General features: G+C 34.1%; 1 protein-coding gene and 2 long non-coding RNA genes across 3 annotated transcripts in view; 1 reads left to right on the top strand and 2 right to left on the bottom strand.

Annotated features, from left to right (window-relative positions):
• The window catches only part of LOC114335546 (G protein-coupled receptor kinase 1), a 972,615-nt gene that overhangs the window by 318,328 nt on the left and 629,926 nt on the right, over window positions 1-24,361 (bottom strand). The window lies entirely within an intron of this gene.
• On the bottom strand, window positions 1,287-1,733 carry LOC126890628 (uncharacterized). Its single transcript, XR_007700390.1, has 3 exons — window positions 1,604-1,733; window positions 1,406-1,507; window positions 1,287-1,357 (listed from the first exon to the last, which is right to left on the bottom strand). It is a non-coding gene; the product is annotated as an uncharacterized LOC126890628 (long non-coding RNA).
• On the top strand, window positions 1,500-4,389 carry LOC126890624 (uncharacterized). The gene is made up of 2 exons (XR_007700386.1): window positions 1,500-3,100; window positions 3,567-4,389. It is a non-coding gene; the product is annotated as an uncharacterized LOC126890624 (long non-coding RNA).

Here is a 24,361-nt window from a genome sequence, read left to right as displayed (position 1 = left end):
CTGCCCTTTTGATTTTTTTTCCTTCTGAGCTAAGCCCCTCTTCTTTTGTCTTAAATCTCTTATCATTTATTTTACCCATCTTTAGTCAGTTCTTCTCTTCAAAAATCTCTATACCCAGAGTATAGAGGTTTCAATTGGCTAGACCCAACGTGTGGCTTCTTTTACATTTTTGGCTTTAAAAATATTTTCTTTAACTTTTGGTTTTATCTTGGTGGTTTCAGTGCCTGTGTTTTTAGATTTTCATTTTAACGTTTAGTTTATACTTCAATTTTTTTTTGGACAGTATCTTGTATCTATATCTTGAATAAACTTGTTTTGCTATGGTATACTGTGTTGACTGAATGGATTGCTTTGTTTTGATTGGTCAAATAATTATTTTGAATTAATAATAAATAAATTGAAAATTTGAATATCTTGAATTTAGCTATTTTACAAGTCCGGAATAGCATTAAAAGTGAATCACTACCTTGAATTAAAAGTTTTTTCGATTTTAGGTTTATCGGAAGTTGTAGCAGTACATTTCAACGGATTTCACGACTGGACCAAACAAATAAACATTACTGGTATAGGTATCCACTCACAACATTAACTTGAGGACAGAGAGTAAGTTAAACTTTACCTACTTACATTTTATCTCATTCTCGTGTTTATTTCCCAGTTGTTTATAATGGCATCGTTTAAGGTAGAACATATGTTTATTTTGTTTACCTGGTTAACATCTGTTGTTATGCCTTTTATCTTATTTTATCTTATTTTATCTTATCTTAATGTTGACTAATATCTTAGTTTTGGACTTGTTCATTTTGCTGTGAGTTGCCTCTTGAAAGTCCAAACTATATACCATAGGAGTACAGGATGGATAATGGGAATTTTCCCCATCTTGAATTCTGGGTTAAATAAGTATTTACAGGGATAATTGGAAAACACTTTTCAAAAAAAAAATATTTTCTTTGATTTACTTATGGTCTTATATGGTTTCGCGCGGACCATGCCCATAAAGCTTGTGTAGTCGCTTTACTGTGTCAGGGTTTAGCGTGGGTTCAGGACTGATCACCCCGAACTTGTGCACTTCACTTGGCTCAGAAATATATTAATATCTATAAGTTGTTCCCAGAGTGTCTCTTAGGTTGAAATTAGAATGTGTCATATAGAATTGGATCGTTCTGATATTCAGCAGTAAGTAAGTCTGTTTAACTTGGTTGTCATCTCCCATCTCCTATGCTGTTATCTTTACCTGAGGTGAGTTTATCTTTATCTTTACCTGAAGTGAGTTTAGCTTTACCTGAGGTGAGCTTATCTTTACCTTTACCTGAAGTGAGTTTATCTTTATCTTTACCTGAAGTGACTTTACCTTTACCTGAAGTGAGTTTACCTTTACCTGAAGTGAGCTTATCTTTACCTTTACCTGAGGTGAGTTTATCTTTACCTTTACCTGAAGTGAGTTTATCTTTATCTTTACCTGAAGTGACTTTACCTTTACCTGAGGTGAGTTTATCTTTACCTTTACCTGAAGTGAGTTTATCTTTATCTTTACCTGAAGTGACTTTACCTTTACCTGAGGTGAGTTTATCTTTACCTTTACCTGAAGTGAGTTTACCTTTACCTGAAGTGAGTTTACCTTGAGTTTATCTCGTACCTTTACCTTGATGAGTGTATCTCTTATCTTATCTTGATTGAATGTATATCTTATCTTTATCTTGATTATTATAAAGTCCTAAGAATCTGTTCTTCTCTGTGCTTGTCGTGAGTAAAGAATTGGATCACGTCAATAGTGCAGTTTAGGTATTACAGTTAGGACCCTAATTATATCTTACCTTTTGTGCATACCCTCTACCACGAGTAGATGTGGGCTTGCAATTATCTTTACCTTTTAGCATACCCTATACCAGGAGTATAGTGGGCTTGCTAGTATCTTTACCTAGATTGTGTCTTCCTATCACTGCTCAAGAGAGTAGATGTTAAGGATTATCTTTTACCTTGATTTTTAGTTGTTGTTGATATCCAGAACCATATCATTATTTATGTTTAGATTTGTAGTAATGTAGTTTCAACTAGTCTTGATGAATTAGTCCCTCATTGAATTCTCGGGTGATTAGTAGAATTTGTTCGCTCTAGTATCAATGTGGGTTTTGATATGTTGATTGTTGTGTATGGTTCTTGGTTATACTGTGTTAGGTGTTGTTAATACACACCTGTAATTTAGATTTAATGATGGGTTACTAACACTTGAGAATGCAGATGGTAAGTAGTGTTAAGAGTTGACTTACTCTATAAGGTTGTATAATTATATTTAGAATGTAAGTGATTAACGTGTAATTATTTGTTTTTCTCTATCTTTGGTTTTACTAAATTAAAGTAAATTATCTTGTTGAATAACTCATGTCGGTCAGTTACACATCCCTTCTATGTTCTATACTTTCTGCAAATATGATTAGATATATCTCGCGTGGCCTCTATACTGTGTATGACTTCGTTCCTGATTTTTGTTCCGTCCCCTCAGCAAATAGTATGACTGTTGAGCCTACCATCATTATGTTTTTATCCCACAACGTTACTCCTTTACCGTGTCCACCCTCAGGTTTGCCCTAGCGTCAGTTAGTTCTGGAAAATAAAAAATAAAAAGGAAACTTGTGGAGTTTTCCTTTTTTTTTGCTGGAGATAAGGGAGAATGTAGCAGTTATGCTACGGACCATTTAAAATTAATTACGATTTTCGATTCACTCAATTAAATTTCATTAAAATACCCCTCTAGAAAATTCTTTGGAGACGCCTATTTAATCGCCTAGGTGCCTATTTTCGCAGCGAAGCAAGAGGAAAGCACCGCGCATGTTTCTATCGGATCGATACGAATCGATTTCCGATAACATTGAAGATCAGTTGGTCAGGAAACGGCTCGAAGGACGGATGGCGCGCCGCTAGTGAGGTGATTCTCACTTTTAAGTGACGGGATTGAGACAAATTTTCGATGGAAATCAAATAATTAGAAGGAAATCAAGCGTCAGCTAATCCCATCTACAAAACTAGATAACCAAAGTTAAACATCTCTTTGGACTTCTTCACATAACAGAAGTGGATATTCCGGCGTGCCTGCCTTGTTTCAGTAAGTACATAATACATTTATCTCTCATTCCTTCCTTGTGAAATCCAATGCATCATTGTAGTTAGATCTTTCGGTAGATTAATTTACCACATAAGTATATATAATTCATAGTATAATAATGATATTCATTCTCATTTGCAAAGGAACATTCAATCAAGGCCATAGTTTTTTTTAGTCCAAACCTAAATTTTAATATCTTTATACCTGATCGTTAGGCTTTTTACTTAAGGTTTTTTTTATCTGTGATTTATAAAAAGTTTTAACGAGTATCTATACAGCCTTCTGTCACGCCCATCTAATGCGCACGTCCCTGTCATGTCTGAATTGAAGTAAACTTCAGAAATTTTGACATGACATATGAATACCTAACCTACCTAATATTTGATGTTTTTGTTTGGGCCTGTTCAATATGTACTGCTACTGTTCTTGAAATACATCATAACTAATTAAATAAACTTTATTTTAGATCCCGTAACTTAGTTATTTAGTCACACAACGTGACTCTATCACGTTGATTATGTACTACCTAGTTAGATTGCTAGCCACTCTGTGATGGTTTATCCCTAGAGTGGGCTGTTTTTGTTGGATAATACACCATACCGGATTTTATTACAACCAGCATCTTCACCCAGGACCTTGCAGTAGGACTTACTCACCACAGCAGCCAACCGTTTTATCGTGCCAAAAGGGAATTTCCTAAGGAATTCATCTCTATGGACTTGCAACCCTACTTTTAACCGACTGTTGTGTAAAAGCTAAGTTTATTTACTTTTTCATTATTTACTTTTGGGTAAGATATATTTGCTACATTGTAAACTTTTCGTATGCATACGATTAGGAAGAGTACATATATTTTCGTGATAGACAGGGTTTTAGGTCGTTGGTTTTTTTTTGATTTAATATAAGTAGTAGTTTTAAATAAATAAAATCAGGTCTTGTTTAATAATCATCAATAATTGTATCTTAAAATTTAATAGGGAATCGGGTTGTAAAATTTTGTCGCGGATTTTAAATAGGGAATACGTCTCGTAGGTTTTTTTTTTTGTAAAATATATAAAGAGTCACTGACCAACTCATTTATATAGACCTTTTTGCTATTCCAACGGACTTTTGATTTGGATTTTGATTTTAATACTTTTGCTTGGCCAGTGATAGTGGATAATTGCTTGTTGAGTGGCCTTTGCGGTCCTATTTTATCTTTTCTCCATCCACTATCACTGTTATTACGTTGCGTTATATGTAAAGTATTATTATTTAATATTTATTATTAATATATTTGTATGTATTAAGGTTGGTGTTTTATTTCAGTCTGTATTACCAGTATATGACATAGCAAGACAAGCTCAGTATTTAGTATTTTGTATTTCAGGTAGTTGTAACCAGTGTCATAGAGTTCATGTTGTTCGTTACTTCAAAATCTCGAACCTGTCCAACTTCTTGGTTCTGAGAGCCGAGTTGTTCGTTCGAGTTGACGCCCTTTTTTTCTTCTTCTTTCTTTGTTGTAACTCGATATTATTTTATCTCTAGCATTCTTATCTATTTTCCTTCCATTTTTGTATTAATAGTCTCATTTTCTTCCTAGTTACTATCATTTCATTACCAAATTTTCTTCTTATATCTCTAAAGCCAATATTCGGTGTATGGAAGCTAGCCCGAATACTCATACTTGAGATTTAGTGTCTCTCTGCCCTTTTGATTTTTTTTCCTTCTGAGCTAAGCCCCTCTTCTTTTGTCTTAAATCTCTTATCATTTATTTTACCCATCTTTAGTCAGTTCTTCTCTTCAAAAATCTCTATACCCAGAGTATAGAGGGTTCAAAATCCGAGGACGAAATTGAACAACTCTACGACGAAATCAATCAAGTATTAAAATCGACGAAACCACGAGACATCACCGTAATTCTAGGTGATTTTAACACTTGAAGAGCTACAGCCATTGGTGAATAAGATAGCAGACTGCAGAGAAGAATATGGACTATCTTTGAACATAAAGAAAACTAAATTTATGGTAATATCGAAATCAACACGAAATGTCCAAAATTTATATTTACACAATGAAATTATCGATCGAGTTCACACTCTCTTCACTAAAATGAAGAGAGTGTTCTGTGGAAGAGATTTGAGCCTTGAAATGAAACTTCGCCTGATGAGATGTTACGTACTTTCTGTGCTGTTCTACGGAATGGAGTCATGGACGCTGAAAAAGATTGATACCAAAAAATTGGAGGCATTTGAACTGTGGATGTATCGCAGAATCTTGAGGATATCATGGACGGAGAGAGTCACAAACGTCGAGGTCTTGAGAAGAATGAATAAAGAAAAGCAAGTCATATTTACGATTAACAAACGAAAACAATACTTGGGACACATTACAAGAGGCGAAATATATGAACTGCTTCGAATAATTATGCAGGGGAAGATAGCAGGAAAAAGGTCCATAGGAAGAAGACTAAACTCCTGGCTAAAGAATCTACGGGAATGGTATAGCTGTAGCAACAACGAATTGTTTCGGTCAGCAGTTTCGAAAATACGTATAGCCCTGATGATCGCCAACCTTCGGAACGAAGATAACACTTGAAGAAGAAGAAACATTAAATGACATTTAATAATCATTTTATTTTTTATATATTTTTTATAACAGCTTCAGAATATCGATTTAGCTAATTTCGATTTTGAAACATTTGTAAAAATCCAAGGAAGGTTTAATAGGTGAGAAAATGTGATGAAATTGTAAAGGAAATACTAAAAACAACAATGTTATTTTCATATACAGTTATAATAAACTCATTTAGATCGACGTCACTAAAAACTGCAGCTATCTTCGCGTCTATTTATTTTTTACGTTGGCCACGAATGAGTTCGAATCACTAACAGTGAGAACTTTTTTATTTTTAAAATTGCTAACTTTGAAATTTTTTTTCTTTTACAAAAGAATTACAGACTACCTGTTACGAACATAAAACAGTACTATACGCTTTGTTCATCGACTTTAAGCAGGCCTACGATACAGTAAACAGACAGCAAATGTACGAACTGATGAAAGAATTGGTGATACCAAGTAAAATTGTCAGGATGCTAAAGATGACGATTGAAAACACAACAAACGAAATAGCATGGAAAGGGTATACATCCAAAAAGTTTGAAACCAAGGAAGGATTACGACAAGGAGACCCACTATCAACAACTGCATTCAATCTAACATTGGAAGGAATAATCAGTAAAAGCAGAATAAACATGCAAGAAACGATATTTAAAAACGACCACCAATGCAGATGATCTGACGCTCTTAGCAACAAGCAAAAAAGAACTACAAAAGTTAATGAAAAACATAATAACAGAAGCCAAAAAATTCGGACTTAAAATAAATGAAGAAAAGACAAAGTATATGATAATGGGAGAGATCCAAAAAGAAAAAGAAAATAACATCATAGTACAAATAGATGGAGAAAAAACATACTCGTTTAAAAGAGCCAAAAAAATTATTTACCTGGGAGCCAAAATAGATGAAAATGGTCATGAAGAAGAGGAGATAAAGGCAAGAATAGCTAAAGGAAATAAAAAATATGGAGCATTACGCCCATTATTGAAATCCAAATACGTATCAAGAAAAACAAAAATAAGAATTTATAAGACTGTTATCAGACCAACAGTAACATATGCATGCGAAACATGGGTGCTCAAAAAGTTAGAAACAGACCTTTTAGAAAGATGGGGGAGAAAGATGCAAAGAGCAATATATGGAGGTGTGAAAATAGAAGGTCAGTGAAGAAGAAGAACCAATAAAGAATTGGAAGAATTATATCAAGAGCCAACGATCACGACGACGATCAAAGCACAAAGAATACGGTATTTGGGACACATCGAGAGAATGGGAAGTAAACGAATGCCCAAAATGGTACTCTCACGGAGACCAATAAAAAAGAGAAGGAAAGGCAGACCAAGGAAAAGATAGAAGGACAGTGTGTATGAAGACTTGAAAAAAAGTAACACTGAGAGATGGAAAGAACTAGCATTGGACAGAAGGAGATGGAGGGAGGTGGTGAAGGAGTGTATAAATAGACTGACGTGTAATTAAATAAAATTTATAAGTTATGTAAGTTATATAAAGTTATTTATTATTTATGTAATAAGAAAAGTAAACATTTTAGCCCTAGGCCTACAAGGCCTATTGCGCTTAATAAATAAAAAAAAATAAACTTTGAAAATAATAATCAAAATTAAGTAATTAAATATAAATATAAGATAATAATGAAAATGTAAATAATGCATACATTCTATATTATATTTAACACATAAGATCAAACAAAGTGACAAAATCGGCTAATTCGAAATAGTTGCCATGTATCTACCATAACATTGGACCGGTTAATATCCCTATATACCAACGACTTACCATGAATGTGGTTTAATGCTTGAGAACTGTCATATATCCAGTCACACAAAAGGGATTCCTCAAACATATATCTGCAGACAAAATCAGCCAAACCGATTCACGATGTCTAATGAAAGGTCGTACGAAGCTGGATTTGTTGTTTTGTTGAATATAGCATGATAGTACGACGATACTTTAGTAATAAGCAGACATAAAATTTTAATAGTATACAGGATGTCCCCGACAATAGTGCGTTCCTTAAAGGTATAGGTAGAAGGTACTACGTAAAGCAAAAAAGTTTTATAACATTTTTTTCTAAACTCAACCGTTTGGCCAAAAAAAGAAAATACATTTTGGTATGCAAATCGAAATCTGACAACTATGTATACAAAATCTAAAGATACAGTCAGAATTCAAAAATAGTTGCCCCTTTAGCCTTTAGTATTTACATTAAACCCTCCCCTGTCTTCCTCCTCAACAAACAAACAAATTCTTGTTTTGTTTGATTTTCACACATAGAGTGGTATAACTATTTTGCAGATGTCTACTGTCTGACCTACATTGCTGGTGTCAATAACCTAAGTCCCAAATAGTTCTTGTACAGTGATGCCAGATTAGTTAATTTTATGAAAATAAAAGTTCGCTTCTATGGAGAACAATGCATTTTTTTTGGAAACGGTTAACTAAAAAAAATGTTATAGGACTTTTTTGTTCTACATTGTGTATTATATCCATACCTTAAAGGAACGCACTATTTTCGGAGACACCCTGTATAACGCGCTATAAGAAATCACTTCTGTCGCAAGTGCCACGTGCCGATATTTATTGGTTTTCGTTTTTGAAGTATATATCTGTATAATATGTATAATAAATTAGACGGAGTCATTAAAAATTTGAGGGAATCAGAAGAAATTGGAGGGTACCAGAAGAAATTGGAGGGTGCAAGAAAAATAGGATGGAATCAGAAAAAAATAGGAGGGGTCAGAAAAAATAGAGGAAGTCAGTAAAATGGGATTGAGATACGATAAAATAGAGGGGAACTGAAAAAATTAGTGCAGTAACTGTAGGGGGCAATTACTAGTAAAATAATAGCGACGCGACGGTACAATTACTAGTAAAATAATATGCATAAGTATTAATCGGTTACTGTTAAAAATGTAACACGTCTGCCGTGTTCTATATTTTCATTCGAAACGATTCCAATGAATGTGGTGTGTTTAAAAGAAAGAAGTGGTTTAATCTACACGGACATGTTTTTGCTTACAAAGGTTTGTCTACTCGCTGCAATTATTTCTATGCACGCGTTTCGTATTGTCTTTGTAATGCCACGATGTTTTATATTAATACAAGGATTTTGTTGGCAACTTGAGTTTCTAACATTTTCCACATTGTTTTGCTAACTTTGTGGTTTGTTCGTAATTTTCAGCCGGAAGTCATACCAACAAAAGGCTTCCTAAATAATGAATACATGTTAAGATAAGTAAACTAAATATTGTTTTCTTTATAATAATGGATAATTCAATCAAATGCGATATAATACACCAATATTTGTAGAAGTAAAATAAAAAAAAACAAAAAGGTATAATTATATTAATTTCTTAAAATGTATTAGAATTTAAACAGAATTAATTGTTCAAGAATTTTCAAAAATCTATTGAATGACACCAAACAGGACCCTCACTCCACACCCTGGAGGTGGGGCGGGAGGTAACTCTAAAATCTTAAATGGAAACTCCCAGTTTTTATTGCCGATTTTGATTCCTAATGTAAAAGTAAGTAACTTTTAGTGGAGATATTTTTTCGAATTATTGTGAATAGATATCGCTATTAGGAGAAAACGATTTTATCGTGATACCATAGGTAAATTATAGAAACTGTCTAATATCTCAAGAAGTACACTTCTAAATGAAAAACCAAAAAATATATCGATGGCTAAGAGGACAAATATATGTCCATTTTTGTTTAAAATGAGATAGCCCCTGGTCTATACCAGTCGAGATGAAATCTTTATTGTTCTCAAATATTGTATATCCTCTTAAAACGGTGTGCTAGTTACTAGATAGCATTTAAGACATGTCCATTAACAGTACCATAGACTTAGAGCATAAATGTTGTATGTCCAATAATACAATATTTGTCACACAAAATGCTGTTCCATCCATCCATCCAATGGCACTACAGCCCAAATCGAGCCTTGGCCTCCTTCAACAAGCTTCTCCAATCATCCCGATTTACCGCTGTTAAACGCGTTCCCAGGAAGTTCCTGGCATCCTCATCGACTTCGTCTTCCCATCTCTTTTTAGGTCTTCCAACAGGTCTTTTTCCCTGCATTATTGCATTTAGCAATTTTCTGGGGATTCTATTCTCATGCATGAGGACCACGTGCCCTGCCCACCGTACTCTCTGCAGTTTAGTGTATTGTGCTAGAGTTGGTTCGCTATATTGCTCGTATATTTCTCTATTTTACCTAATTCGCCAGTTGTTATTTTCACTCATTGGGCCCAGTATTCTACGTAATATTTTTCTCTCAAACAAATCTAATGCATTGGCAGATTTCTGTGTGACCACCCATGTTTCACAGCCATAACTTACTATGGGCTTGATTATTGTTTTATAGACCCGGAGTTTTGTTTTCCGGCGTACGTCTCGCGATTTGAATATGTGGTCCATCGCGAAATAGGCTTTATTTGCCAGCACAAGCCTTCTATTTATTTCCGGTTCTTCTTCATTGCTTGCGACCAGATCCATTCCTAGGTACGTGAATCTATTCACATGTTCTATATCGTCAATAAAGTGTTGTTGCGCCGGTCTATTTGATCTGGTTTGTATGAATAGTTTTGTTTTATTTGTATTTATTGCTAGCCCTACTGCTTCTGCACTCTGTTTCAACTCAACGTAGGTTTCTTCCGCTGCATTCATTGTTCTGCTCATTATGTTTATATCGTCTGCGTATGCTGCTAATTGGGTAGATTTGTTTGTAAGTATGTTATTTCCGCTCACCATCAACCGTCTAATTACATATTCAAGAGCAAGATTAAAAAGCGTTGGAGCCAGTCCGTCGCCTTGTTTCAGTCCTTGCGTTATCGTAAACGCATCAGTGATCTGTCCTTGAATACATACCTGTGCTTCTGTTTCTGTCATTGTCATTTGCACTAGTCGTATTAATTTTGATCGTATGCCAAATTCTTCCAATATATTAGGTAGAATTGTTCTATCTATTGAATCATAGGCTTGTTTAAAATCTACAAAGAGATTGTAAACGTCCACGTCATATTTCCATGCTTTGGCTAGCATTTGTTTAACTGTAAATAGTTGGTCAATGGTAGATCTATTTTGCCTAAACCCTGCTTGATATTCCCCGATGATTTTTTCCGTGAGAGGTTGAAGTCTTCGATTAAGGATGTTTGTGAATATTTTGTATCCCGAACAAAGTAAAGAGATGCCTCTATAATTCTGACACAACAGTTTGTCTCCTTTTGTATGAATAGGGCAGATTATACTTTTCTTCCATTGTTGGGGGATTTCTTCTTCTATCCATATCTCTCGTATTAGCTGGTACATCTGTTGTGTCAAATTGCTTCCTCCTTGCTTGAGTAGTTCTGCCGGTATTTTATCTATTCCCGGTGCTTTATGGCTTTTTTGTATGTGGATTGCCGTTTGGACCTGCTCTAGCGTTGGGGGTCTGGTTAATTCATTTTCTTCTCCATCTTCCCCCAGCTCTTGTTGTTGTACCTCCTGCCGTGCCTGCTGCTGCCTCTGTTGTTGTAATGGTGGTTGTGCCCCTTTGTTTAATACTTACTTAAAATATGTCATCCAGGTTATCTTAATTTCGTCCATATCTCTAATGATTTCACCCTTCTTATTTTTGCAGAGGCTAGTCTTGGGTTTGTATCCCTGTCTTAAATGTTTGATAAATTGGTATGCACTACGTGTTTAGTTTTCCTTAAACTTTCTCTCTATGTTTAGTATCCGTTGATTTTCGTACTTTCTCTTTTTCTGCCTGCAGAGTTTATCTGCTCTTCGTCTTTTGTTCTCAAATTCTGTTTTTCCCTCTCTAGTACGTCTGAGTATGTAATTCTTATGTGCTTCATTTCTTTCCTGTATAGCTTGTTTGCATTCTTCATCGAACCATGTTTCTTCTCTCCGTTGTGTCTTTGTTCCTAGGACTCCTTTCGCTGTGTTTAGTATGATACTGCTTATGGTGTTCCATTGATTTTCTATTGTGGAGTCTGCTCTGTTTTCTTCTAGTAATTTTTCATCCACTGTTCTCTCAAATCTTTCTTGTACCTCAGAAACTTTTAGGTTATCTAAGTTTAGTTTTTCTTGTTTTGGATATTTTTCCTTTACCTGTAGACTGATTTTGCATCTAAACCGTGTCTGTACTAAGTACTAGTAGATGGTCTGAGTCACAGCTTGCGCCACGTCTGCTTTTTACATCTAAGATACTCGTCGCCATTCTTTTTTCAGTCAGTATATGGTCTATTTGATTTATTGTGTTTCCGTCAGGTGATATCCAAGTGCCCTTATGTATGTCCCGATGTGGGAAGCATGTCGAACTGATAATCATATTCTTCCCAGCTGCGAAATCTATTAGAAACTGACCATTCTCATTTGTGTCTCTATGCAAACTATGTTTCCCTATTACTGTTCACAAAATTAAAATCAAACGACTCTTTTATTGTATGTCCAAAGATACAATATTTTGTACAGAATATTATTGGAGGTCGTCAACCTATGGTATGTGTTGCACAAGTCTGCGAATGTACTACTTGTACTACTAATACCGTTTTAAACCTGATTTTATGATAGTTTCACAATTTAAGTATGGAAATAATATATTGTATGTCCATGTTTTACTTCACATTTATTGTATGTCCATACAGGAGGTTACTTTTAGCTTGTTAAATGCGATTAACATTTAACCCTAACAGAAATAGAACTGAATAAGATATAAAAGAAAGGTGTAACACGAACTTAACTGTAATTTTGTTACTTTTAAAGTATGTACGGTTTGTCGCGGATAACTCATACTTTTAAATTGATTTTACCGAAAACATCCATTTTGGATATACAATATTTGTCCTTTTAGCCATCGATATGTTTAATATTTTTCAAAAACTAGAATAGTGGAGAATAGTATAATTAAGGAAACCGATAAGACGAGACTATAGCAATAAACGCAAAGAGAATGAGTACAATGAGAAACTTCAGTTTCTATTTACTAAAATATGTTTAAATCTAGTTACTTTTTATTGAATTTTTGACATATAGGTATTGACAAATTTTTGTAAGTTTTAATATAAATAGGTGGAATAAATTATTATTATTTGTGTATCCCATTTTCGTCATAATTGTTTGATTTCGGTGTTAAAATCTCTGCAACGTATGCGATATACACTCACCGGCACAAAAAATGGGCACCCTTGAATTTTTGATAAAATTGTCGAAACACACTTAATTTTTTATTGTAATTTTTATCTATGATTGGCATGCTCTGATAGACGGTTTTAAAGTATGTTCGAAAAGTATGCATTCGAAAAACGTTTATTTAAAGACAACTATACAAACTTACAAATTAATATGTTGTGTTGGTCCTTAAGGGACAGGAAAAGGGCCAACTCTCGAACTTGAGAAAAACACTGAATCTACACTATACTTTTATTTAAAGATCAACGTCCATAAGCGTAGGGCTTAAGGAGATGTTGTTTCACGGGGTGGTCGTTCAGCCTACCCATCACGAACAATGCTAACTGTAATAATAATTCATACTTAACCTCTCCTCGGGCTTTTTATGTCTTCCTTTATCTTGGACTTTGAAATTAGATTATATGTGAGTATTCGCAAGGTTACCCAAACAAACTACATCAATTAGCTACAGCTACATTATCAACCTTCGCTTTGTTTGTTATTATAGAACCAACACCTCTTTAACGACCTACTTATGCCTAAATTATATACATTTTAGGATACATATTATATGATGAAGTAAGAGTTTTTCCCTCACTGTACAAATATACACAGCTGACAGCGATGTTACTGAAGAAATAAAAGACATAATCCAATCAGCAAATCGCTGTCTATTCGCACTGGATAAGCTTATAAAATACATCAAAAATCTCTTTGCAGACGAGAGGCCTGAGATAGAAGTCGTTCAGGAACAAGTGATAGATATTAACAACCTATCTGGTTCCGAGATCACAATTGAAGAAATTACTAGAGCAATAAATACCTCGAAAGACGGGAAAGCAGTTGGACCTGATAAAATTCCTGTTGAGTTACTCAGATTGTTAGATGAAGAGGGAATTACGATACTCCAAAGATTTTTCAACCAAATCTATAAAAAAGGAAAATTCCCTGTCCAATGGCTTGTATCTACCTTTATCCCTTTGCCAAAAAAGAACAACGCAACAAAGTGTCAAGAGCACCGACTGATAAGTCTGGTGAGCCATTCTTTAAAAATATTCCTCAAAGTTCTTCACTACAGAATCTCCACAAAATGCGATAAGGTTATTGGTTGTTCACAATTTGGATTTCGAAAAGGCCTGGGTACCAGGGAAGCACTAGTTGCAACCCAAGTGCTAGCTCAGAACTGCTACGATCAAAGGAAAGATGTAATGATGTGCTTTATAGATTATGAAAAAGCCTTCGATCGAGTACAACATCATAAACTCGTACATATACTGAAACAACTCGACATAGATCAAAAAGACATTCGTTGCATAGAGGCTCTTAACTGGAATCAAACAGCTGTCGTCAAGGTGGACAATGAAACAACGCAAGCTCAAAAAATTCTCAGAGGTGTAAGACAGGGATGCATTCTCTCCCCACTACTGTTCTATCTATATTCAGAAAGTATCTTCCAGGAAGCTCTTGAGGAATGCGAAAGCGGCATCAAAGTGAATGGTACCTGGGTCAATAATATACGATATGCGGATGATTCGGTCTTAATAGCAGACAATATAAGACCTCCAAAACCTTCTTAATAAAATTGGAGAGCATAGCGAGAACATGGGACTTAGCATCAACATAAAAAAGACAAAGTTCCTTATAATCAGCCGTCAATTATGTCAACATCAAAATGCAAGACTAGAATATAACAACCAAGATGTAGAGCGCGTCAGAAAGTTTAAGTACCTGGGAACCTGGCTATGTGAAGACTGCATGTCGGATATGGAAATTAAATGTCGGATAGAAAGAGCCAGAAGTGCATTCATGAAATTCAGAAACGTCTTTACGAACTCTGACTTTGACCTAAACCTAAGATTAAGATTCACAAAATGCTATATATGGTCGGTGCTCCTATATGGCATGGAAGGATGGACTTTAAAAATAAACACAATGAATAAGCTAGAGGCATTTGAGATGTGGATCTATCGACGAATCCTTAAAGTTCCTTGGACCGCAAGAATAACAAATGAAGAAATCCTGAGAAGAATTGGTACAGAACGACAACTGATGTGCACAATTAAACAGAGAAAAACGGCATACCTGGGACACATAATTAGAAATGAAAGATATCAGTCTCTGCAAACCTTAATTGAAGGAAAGATCGAAGGAAGAAGGGGAGTGGGCAGGAAGAAAATGTCATGGCTCCGTAATGTCAAACAATGGACAGGACTAAAAAACATAGGAGACCTAATACATACTGCAAGGGATAGAGAAAAATGGTCAAACGTGATCGCGAACATCCATTAGTGGATTGCATAAGAAGAAGAAGAAGAAGCTTATAAAATCAAAAAATCTTACAAGAAGTTCCAAGATCAAAATCTATAAATCCATCGTCATACCTGTACTACCTAAGATATATGGTTGCGAAACGTGGACCATGACCAAATCAAACGAAGAAAAGCTCAGGCGTTTTGAACGAAAAATACTTAGAAAAATTTTCGGAACTCACCACGACATTAACACAAACCAGTATAGGATCAGAACCAACATCGAATTAAAAGCACTTTACAATGACACCGCTATTGTACAAGAAATTAAATCACAGCGACTAAGATGGGCAGGCCACGTGCACAGACTTCATACCGAGAGACTTGTAAAACTGGTATAGGAGGAGATTCCTACAGGCCAAAGACCACTCGGACGTCCCAGAATGCGATGGAGAGATAACATCCAAGCAGATCTCCGAAAAATGAACATCATATTTGACCCTAGGTTGATGGAAGACCGAACAAATTGGAAAAAAGTTAAAAGTTTAATAAGTCAGGAAATAAAATTCGAAATTATTTATCCTCTGAGATTTTTAAGTTGGAAAAATAAAGCATAACAGAGTGGCGAAATACTTGACAAGGTAAATCTAAAATTGCATTTCACGTCCTGTCATTCACCGTGATAATAATTTTTGCGAACTATTTCCTTTAATATCCACCAAAGGTGAATAAAGTATAGTTATTAGACTTTTGATTCATAGATGGGTAAATTGATTGATGATTCAATTATTTTGATAATTACCCGGAAAGGATGAAAGGATTTGATTTCAGTTCAGTGCCTCTACCCAGGTGCTCCGATGAGGAAACGGTTATTCCGAAATAAGTATAAGCACATAGTAGAGGCTCTGTACTATAATCAAATCTGAACCATCTTTTCTTTTCTCCGCTTCTTTTCATCTCCGAAAAATGAATATCCCATTTGACCCTAGGTTGATGGAAAACCGAACAAATTGGAAGAAAGTTGTACAGTCAGCCAGGACCCACCCAGGGTTGTAGCACTACGTGATGATGATGATGTACAAATATACAAAAAATAAAATAACAAATTGGTACCTATTCAATTACTTCATATGACATATAACTTTACTATGCCTTTATATGACTTTACTACGACATATTTGTTTACTGATGTCAAAAGTGTTTATTTTTATTTTGATCATTTCAATTCTTGGCAATTTGAAGATGTCTTTGATAGCAGAAATTTTTGCAGCTATTGTTGCTCTTATTCAGGACGGAAGAAGTCAAGTTTACGTATACCTCGTCCAATTTACTTACCGTTGCACGTCATCCGCGCCATAGCCTGTGACACGATACCAACAGGAAATATCTAGGCGGTAGGTGTGTTCCCCTTTAGAATCATTTTGATTCTAAAAAAGAACACACCCACCGCCTAAATATTTCGTGTTGGTATCGTGTCACAGGCTATGGCGCGGATGACGTGCAACGGTAAGTAAATTGGACGAGGTATAGCTAACAAATACGGAGTTTTACGCAGTACAGTGCAACGTGTCTTTGCTCCTTGTATACAAGGTGAGGCAAATAAGGGGCCTATTAGAAATATCTCGAGAACTAAAGGCAACAGAATCATGAAAATTGGAATAAGGGGGTTTTGAAGGATTATCTATTAAATGAAAATATTTTCATCTCTTTGCAACTTCCGGTTATACCGGAAGTTGCTTATAACTTCGTTTTTTTAAATGGGACACCCTGTATATTTTTACATTTTTGGATTCTCTTCGATGTCTTCTTTCTTAAAATATGAGGTTTTGTAATATTATACAGGGTATTTTAAAAGATAATTACGTTTTTTTATTAATTTCGTAGCAAAATTAACACCCTGTAGAATTGTAGTAGTTTGACATCTAAAACTCTACTTACGTTTAAATGATTTTTAATATACTCTACTATTGTTATGAATCATTAGTATAGCCAAATTTTTAATTTTAGTATACAGGGTTGGTCGAAACTCGGAATGAGTATTTTCTGAGTTTTCTTAAATGGAACACCCTGTATTTTAGTATTGTAATGAAATGATATTTTATGGTACTTTTTTATTTCTTAAGCATTCCCTATACCTAACTGCTTTAATTTGTGCTTAATTGTTAATCGCACCAACAATCTTAACTACGTAGGTATTTTGATAGCTAAACCATTATTGGTAATTTTAAGGACCAGTCTGGATTAATATGTATTTATTTCTGAAAAATTATTTGGGATTGAGTATTTTCACGGCCAACCTAATAAAATTTTACGTATTTTTTGTTGCAATTAATGTTTAGCTTAAATCACCAATAACTCACAAATTAAAGCAGTTAGGTATAGGGAATGCTTAAGAAATAAAAAAGTACTATAAAATATCATTTCACTACAATATAAAAATACAGGGTGTTCTATTTAAGAAAAATCAGAAAATACTCATTCCGAGTTTAGACCAACCCTGTATACTAAAATTAAAAATTTAGCTATACTAATGATTCTTAACAATAGTAGAGTATATTAAAAATCATTTGAAGGTAAGTAGAGTTTTAGATGTCAAACTACTGCAATTCTACAGGGTGTGAATATTCCTACGAAATTAATACAAAAACGTACTTATCCCTTAAAATATCCTGTATAATATTACAAAACCTCACATTTTAAGAAAGGAGATATTGACGAGAATCCAAAAATGTAAAAATATACAGGGTGTCCCATTTAAAAAAACCAAGTTATAAGCAACTTCCGGTATAACCGGAAGTAGCAAAGAGATCAAAATATTTTCATTAAATAGTTCATACCTCAAAACCCCTGTATACCAATTTTCATGATTCTCTTACCTTTAGTTCTCGAGGCCAGTTATCTGCCTCACCCTATATACAGCGTGTCTACTTAAGTTGGAAACATATGGGAAACTTTTTTGTTATGCATTTTACGAAAAAAATTTATTCTTTATAAAAAGTTCTGCATGCTCTAAAACCTAAGATTCAATCATCAGATATCAAATTTTCTCAATATTATACGAGGTATGTCAAAAAATATGAACTTCGTTCAAGAGTAAAGTACCTTTATTTCTCTCAATATCGAAAATTCTTATTATGAAAAGTTGTTTGGAAATATAAACTAAGATCAAATATGCAATTACATTTTTCTAATTGGAAAAAAATATTTTCCAAATTTTTCTCAAATTTATTGATACTAACTTCGTTTTTATTTATTACACATACGATAACTCTTTTATTATTACTTTTACGAAAAAAAGGTATTCTTTATAAAAAGCTCTGTATGTCCTAAGGCCGAAGATGCAACCATCAGATATCACATTTTATTAATTTTTTACGAGGTATGTCAAAAAATATGAATTTCACTCAAGAGTAAAGTACCTTTATTTTTCATAATATTGAAAACGGCTATTAAAAAAGTTGTTTAGAATTAAAAACTATGTTTTGATATGCAATAACATCCTTCTAATTGAAATATTGTGAAATATAAAGGTACTATAATCTTCAGCGAATTTCATATTTTTTGACACACCTCGTATAAAATTAATAAAAGTTGATATATCATGGTTGTGTCTTAGATTTTGGACCATGCAAAGCTTTTTATGAAGAATAACTTTTTGTCATAAAATGAATAATAAACGAGTTATCATATTTGTAATAATTAAAAACGATGTTGGGTATCCATAACTTTGAGAAATTTTTTTTTCCAATTAGAAGCATGTAATTGCATATTTGATCTTAGTTTTTAATTCCAAACAACTTTTTATCATAATAATTTTCGATATTGAGAGAAATAAAGGTACTTTATCCTTGACCGAAATTCATATTTTTTGACATACCTCGTATAATATTGAGAAAATTTGATATCTGATGATTGAATCTTAGGTTTTGGGGCATGCAGAACTTTTTATAAAGAATAACTTTTTTTCGTAAAATTAATAATAAAAAAGTTTCCCATATGTTTCCAACTTAAGTAGACACGCTGTATACAGGAGCTTATACTCGACGTCCTGGAATGGGTCCCCAGAGAAGATCTACTCGTCAGGACGACCGTTTTATAGTGTCTTCAGTACTAAGAAATCGTCATTCACCTACCATAGAGTTTAAAAATAGTCTTCGACATGTCAGGGACGTAAATCTTAGTGAACAAATCGTTAGAAGACGGTTAAGTGAGGCTAATCTGAATGCTCGACGACCCGCATACGACCCGAACTTTCCAGGGAACATCGTGTAGCCAGATTACATTTCGCTAGAGAGCATTGCGATAGGAATGCAGACGACTGGAGAAATGTGATGTTTACTGATAAGTTCAGATTTTATCTACGTCCCCCGGATGGTCGCAGAAGACTCTGGAGAAGAGATGGTGAACGATATGCTGGTACATCTTTGTAGGCGCGTACAGAATTGTACATTGTTCCTAGGAAATCTCTGACCACTAATAGGTACATAAATGAGATGTTGCAACATTACATATTGTAACAAAAGATTACTTTTGATTGACCCTCGTATAACAGGTCCCACCTCCACAGACGCATTCCACGTGGATCTTTCTAGATAAGACGCGATGTAGCGGGACGGAAGACGAGAAATTCTCCGAATGTCTGGCGATAACTAGAGATGAGCGTGGAACGTTCCAGAATAACAACTGGGCTATAAATAGGAAAGGATCTTGTAAATAAGTTTAGTGATAATATAAATTCGATCTGTAACTTGTATAAATAAATTCGTATAAACGAACCGACAGTATTATTTTAACAGTAATTACGCTATAGTATGTTCTCCCATATGCACCATTTGCTGGAGAAAATTCACACTGATGCATGACAATGCACGCTCTCATGCCGCCGGCATTGTCAGAGAATACTTAACTGAAATTGATATTACTCATATGGCATGGCCAGCGCACAGTCCCGATTTAAATCCAATCGACCATGTTTGAGAAAGGCTTGGTAGAAGTATTCGAAGTCAGGTCCCTGCTTTTCTTAGCTTAGATCAACTCAAAGTGACTCTTTTCGAGGAATGGGAAACAATTTTACACACTGAAGTTTTAAGCTTAATTAACAGAGTACCCAGAAGAATGAATGCCGTTATACAGGCTCGTGGAGTTAATACGAAGTCTGAAGTAAATCCAGAACTATTTTGTATAGGTTTCCTTATTATTTTTATTTTTTTATGAAGATAATTGAATAGGTAGCAATTTGTTTTATTTTATTATTTTAGGCATTAATTTGTAAACTTTGATAGTTCTCTGTAAAGAAACGATTTTCGTAAGCATTTTCTATATAAAACATACCTCAAAGCCTTATGTCAGAGCATGCCAATCGTTGATAAAAGTTTTTTTTGTTTTCTGACATAGACTAGGGTGTCAATTAGCCAGTCACAGCTTTTTTGTTACAATTCATACATAAAGAAGGCGATGAGGTCCTTAGAGTTCCATAGCAAACTCTTCCACAGCTCTCTACTCAGTTCAAAAGTTGCAGGTGGCCGCTATGGACTATCCAAGATGCTCACCACATTTTTCCATTACACATCTTCTTCTTCTTCTTTTTTCATATGTACATAATATATTCAATTATCAGGATTAATAAATTTAGAGGTTAATTTTAGTTTCACAGATAAATTTCATTAAACAATCATGTACAGGGTGTTTCATTAATAATTGTCCATATAGTAACTGGAGAAACCTTAGCACACAATACGAAGATTTAACCTAAAACACCTAAATAAAATGTGGTTCCTTACTGAGTTACTGAGTGTTTTATCTAAAAATTTAAAAATTATTTTTGTTCAGCATTTTAAAACTATTAGACGTATCCTTTTCATACTTCGCAGAAAGTGCGACTACTAGACACCCTACTAAATTATGATAAACAAATGTTTCTAGCTACTACCAGAGGCGTACGACAGGGGATGGTGAATGGTTGACCCTTCTCAAATTCTACGCCACTGGAGGAATAACTATTTTAGTGTCATTTTTAGATTCACCAATACTTTATACGTAAATAATATAGTCTTCATTGGTAACGATAAAGTCATCAGTTTTCGAGATATTTGAAGTTAAATATGAAACGACACAGTTATTTTGATTAATTTATGATATGATTCTTATAATTAAAATTTAAAAATTATTTGTACCCAGTATTTTAAAACTATTTGGCGTATCCTTATCATACTTGGCAGAAAATGTAGGTACTGTAAACCCTACTAAATTAAGATAAATAAACTTTTCTAGCTACTACCAGAGGCGTACGACAGGGGATAGTGGCTGGTTGACCCTTCCCAACTTCTACGCCACTGACGAAATTGCTATTTTAGTGTACATTTTTGATTTTGCAATACTTTTTATGTAAATAATATACTCTTCATTCGTAACGATAAAATGATTAGTTTTCGAGATATTTGAAATTAAAAATGAAGCGACACAATACATTAATCAAAATAACCGTGTCGTTTCATTTTTAACTTCAAAGATCTCGAAAACTAATGACTTTTACGTTACGAATGAAGAGTATATTATTTTCATAGAAAGTATTGGAGAATCCAAAAATTCAACTAAAATAGCAATTTCGCCAGTGACGTAGAATTTGAGAAGGGTCAACCATTCACTTTCCCCCGTCGTACGCCTCTGGTAATAGCCAGAAACGTTTGTTTAACATAATTTAGTAGTGTGTACAGTACCTATACTTACTGCCAAGTATGAAAAGGATACGTCGAATAGTTTTGAAATGCTGAGCAAAAATAATTTTTAAATTTTTAGATAAAACACCCTGTAACTCAGTAAGGAACCACATTTTATTTATACCTCGTCCAATTTACTTACCGTTGCACGTCATCCGCGCCATAGCCTGTGACACGATACCAACACGAAATATCTAGGCGGTAGGTGTGTTCCCCTTTAGAATCATTTTGATTCTAAAAAAGAACACACCCACCGCCTAAATATTTCGTGTTGGTATCGTGTCATAGGCTATGGCGCGGATGACGTGCAACGGTAAGTAAATTGGACGAGGTATAGATGTTTTAGGTTAAATCTTCGTATTTTGTGCTAAGGTTTCTCCAGTTACTATATGGACAATTATTAATGAAACACCCTGTATATTTTTGCTATTCAGAGACAATAGATAGGATACATTGAAAGGTGGAAACACATTACATTTTATTAAATCTTTGATTAAATTATAGGTGTATGGAATGTATTTTATGCACTCAAAGAAAGTGTGATTCAAATCACCCACCTTTTGACATTCAGTACAAAGATTTGAATCAAAAACTTTAATTCTTGCTAGATGTAGAGGGAAACATGCATGTCCAAACTTCATTCTGATTAATGTTGTTATATATCTTCGAGGTACTACATAATTTTTAAACCAATATATATTTGGAACAGAAGGTTGAAATCAGTGAATACTGAAATTTTAATTGTTTACAAAGATCTCGCCATGATTGACCACTGATTTTTAACTCGATGCTTAATAGTGTTAACTAAATCAGATATGCAAAACTTACGATTATTTGAAGTGCCATACTACTCAATAGCTTTTTTAGCCAAACTATCAACATATTCATTATGCGTTAGTCCTATATGAGCCTTAACCCATAAAAAGTTCACTCTTCTTTTATTTTTATGAATTTCAAAAAGGATTTTCTTAATTAGTAGGATATAAATATTTGAATTGTTATTGGGAAAATCTATAGTTTGAATAGCAAGAAGAACAGAGAGTGAAACAGATTGATAAAAGTTACAATCAAAAATAAAGTGTGTTTCGACCATTTTATCAAAAATTCAAGGCGTGACCGTTTTTCGTGCCGGTAAGTGTATTTAATGAAACTCTGCATTTAAAATATAAAAAAGTGATCAAAAAGATTTATTATTAGCATTTCATTTTGGGCCGTATTCCCTATAATAAACGTCGGAGTTCATTTTGTTATCCCTACACGCTCCACTTTCAATGATTTGTATGCATAGCTGTCGTTTTTCGGGAATAATAATGGCCAGGAATATGAAATACTACCGTTGATACATGCTCGAGTTTCTCTGGTGATCTTTTAAAATAGTGTTTTAAAAATGACAAGGGACGCATTAGAATAACAAATGGTGTCATCAGATTTTATAGACCCTGTTTCCGCGCGATGCTTACTGAATCCGTTAGGCCTGGATCCCGAGTACCAAAAAAAGTTGATTAATAGCAAGCTGAAAATGTGTTAATAGCTTAACGGTATCTAGTCGGACAAACTTTGATGCACGGAAAAAATGGAACAAGGGAAACTTTAATTGTGGAACAGGTTATAGGTTTCGAACGTCAGACTACGAAAACGTCCCATGTATTTTGTCGGATAGAACTTCCAATTGGTTTGTTATCCTTTCATCAAACTCTCATGCAAAAATCAGACTGCTACTTACCACCAATTCCTGTCATTTGAAATGTTCTACGTGTCGGACGTATTAAAATAACTAACATATCTGTCGGACAAACTTTTCTTTCATGTTATATAAAGTTTGCTATTGACTGAATTTAAAAACAACCTGCTAGTTTTCACAATCACAAACTTGTCAGGATGACAAGTTCCACAATTAAAATGACGTTTTACAATTAAAACTTCCCCTGTTCCAGACCAAAACCAAATACACGGTCGTCTCAAAACAAGAACGACGGCGAATAAGGCAAAATATTATTATAAACGATCATAACTTCGAAGTGGTTAAAGAATTTAAATATCTAGGAGCAACAATCACAAATGACAACAAGTTAGAGCGAGAAGTTGAAACGCGAATAATGGCAGGAAACAGATCTTTCTTTGCAATGAAACATCTAATGAAGTCACAACTTCTTTTACGAGGTGCAAAAATCCAGATATACAGTATGTCCCTGTAAGTTGTATCCATATGGAAAACTTTTTTATTATTAATTTTACGAAAAAAAGTTATTCTTTATAAAAAGTTCTGCATGGTCCAAAACCCAAGACTCAACCATCAAGTAACAAATTTTATGAATGTTATACGATGTATGTCAAAAAGTTTGAATTTCACTCAAGAGTAAAGTAGCTTTATTTTTCACAATATTGAAAATTGCTATTATGAAAAGTTGTTTGGAATTAAAAACTATATTCTAATATTCAATTACATCCTTCTAATTGAATTTTTTTTTTTGAAAAATTATAGATAACGTAACATTATTTTCAGTTATTTCAATTCCGAT

Source organism: Diabrotica virgifera, chromosome 8 (genome assembly GCF_917563875.1).
Source record: "Diabrotica virgifera virgifera chromosome 8, PGI_DIABVI_V3a".
Lineage (NCBI taxonomy): Eukaryota > Metazoa > Arthropoda > Insecta > Coleoptera > Chrysomelidae > Diabrotica > Diabrotica virgifera.
This window is presented reverse-complemented; position numbering and strand designations above follow the sequence as displayed.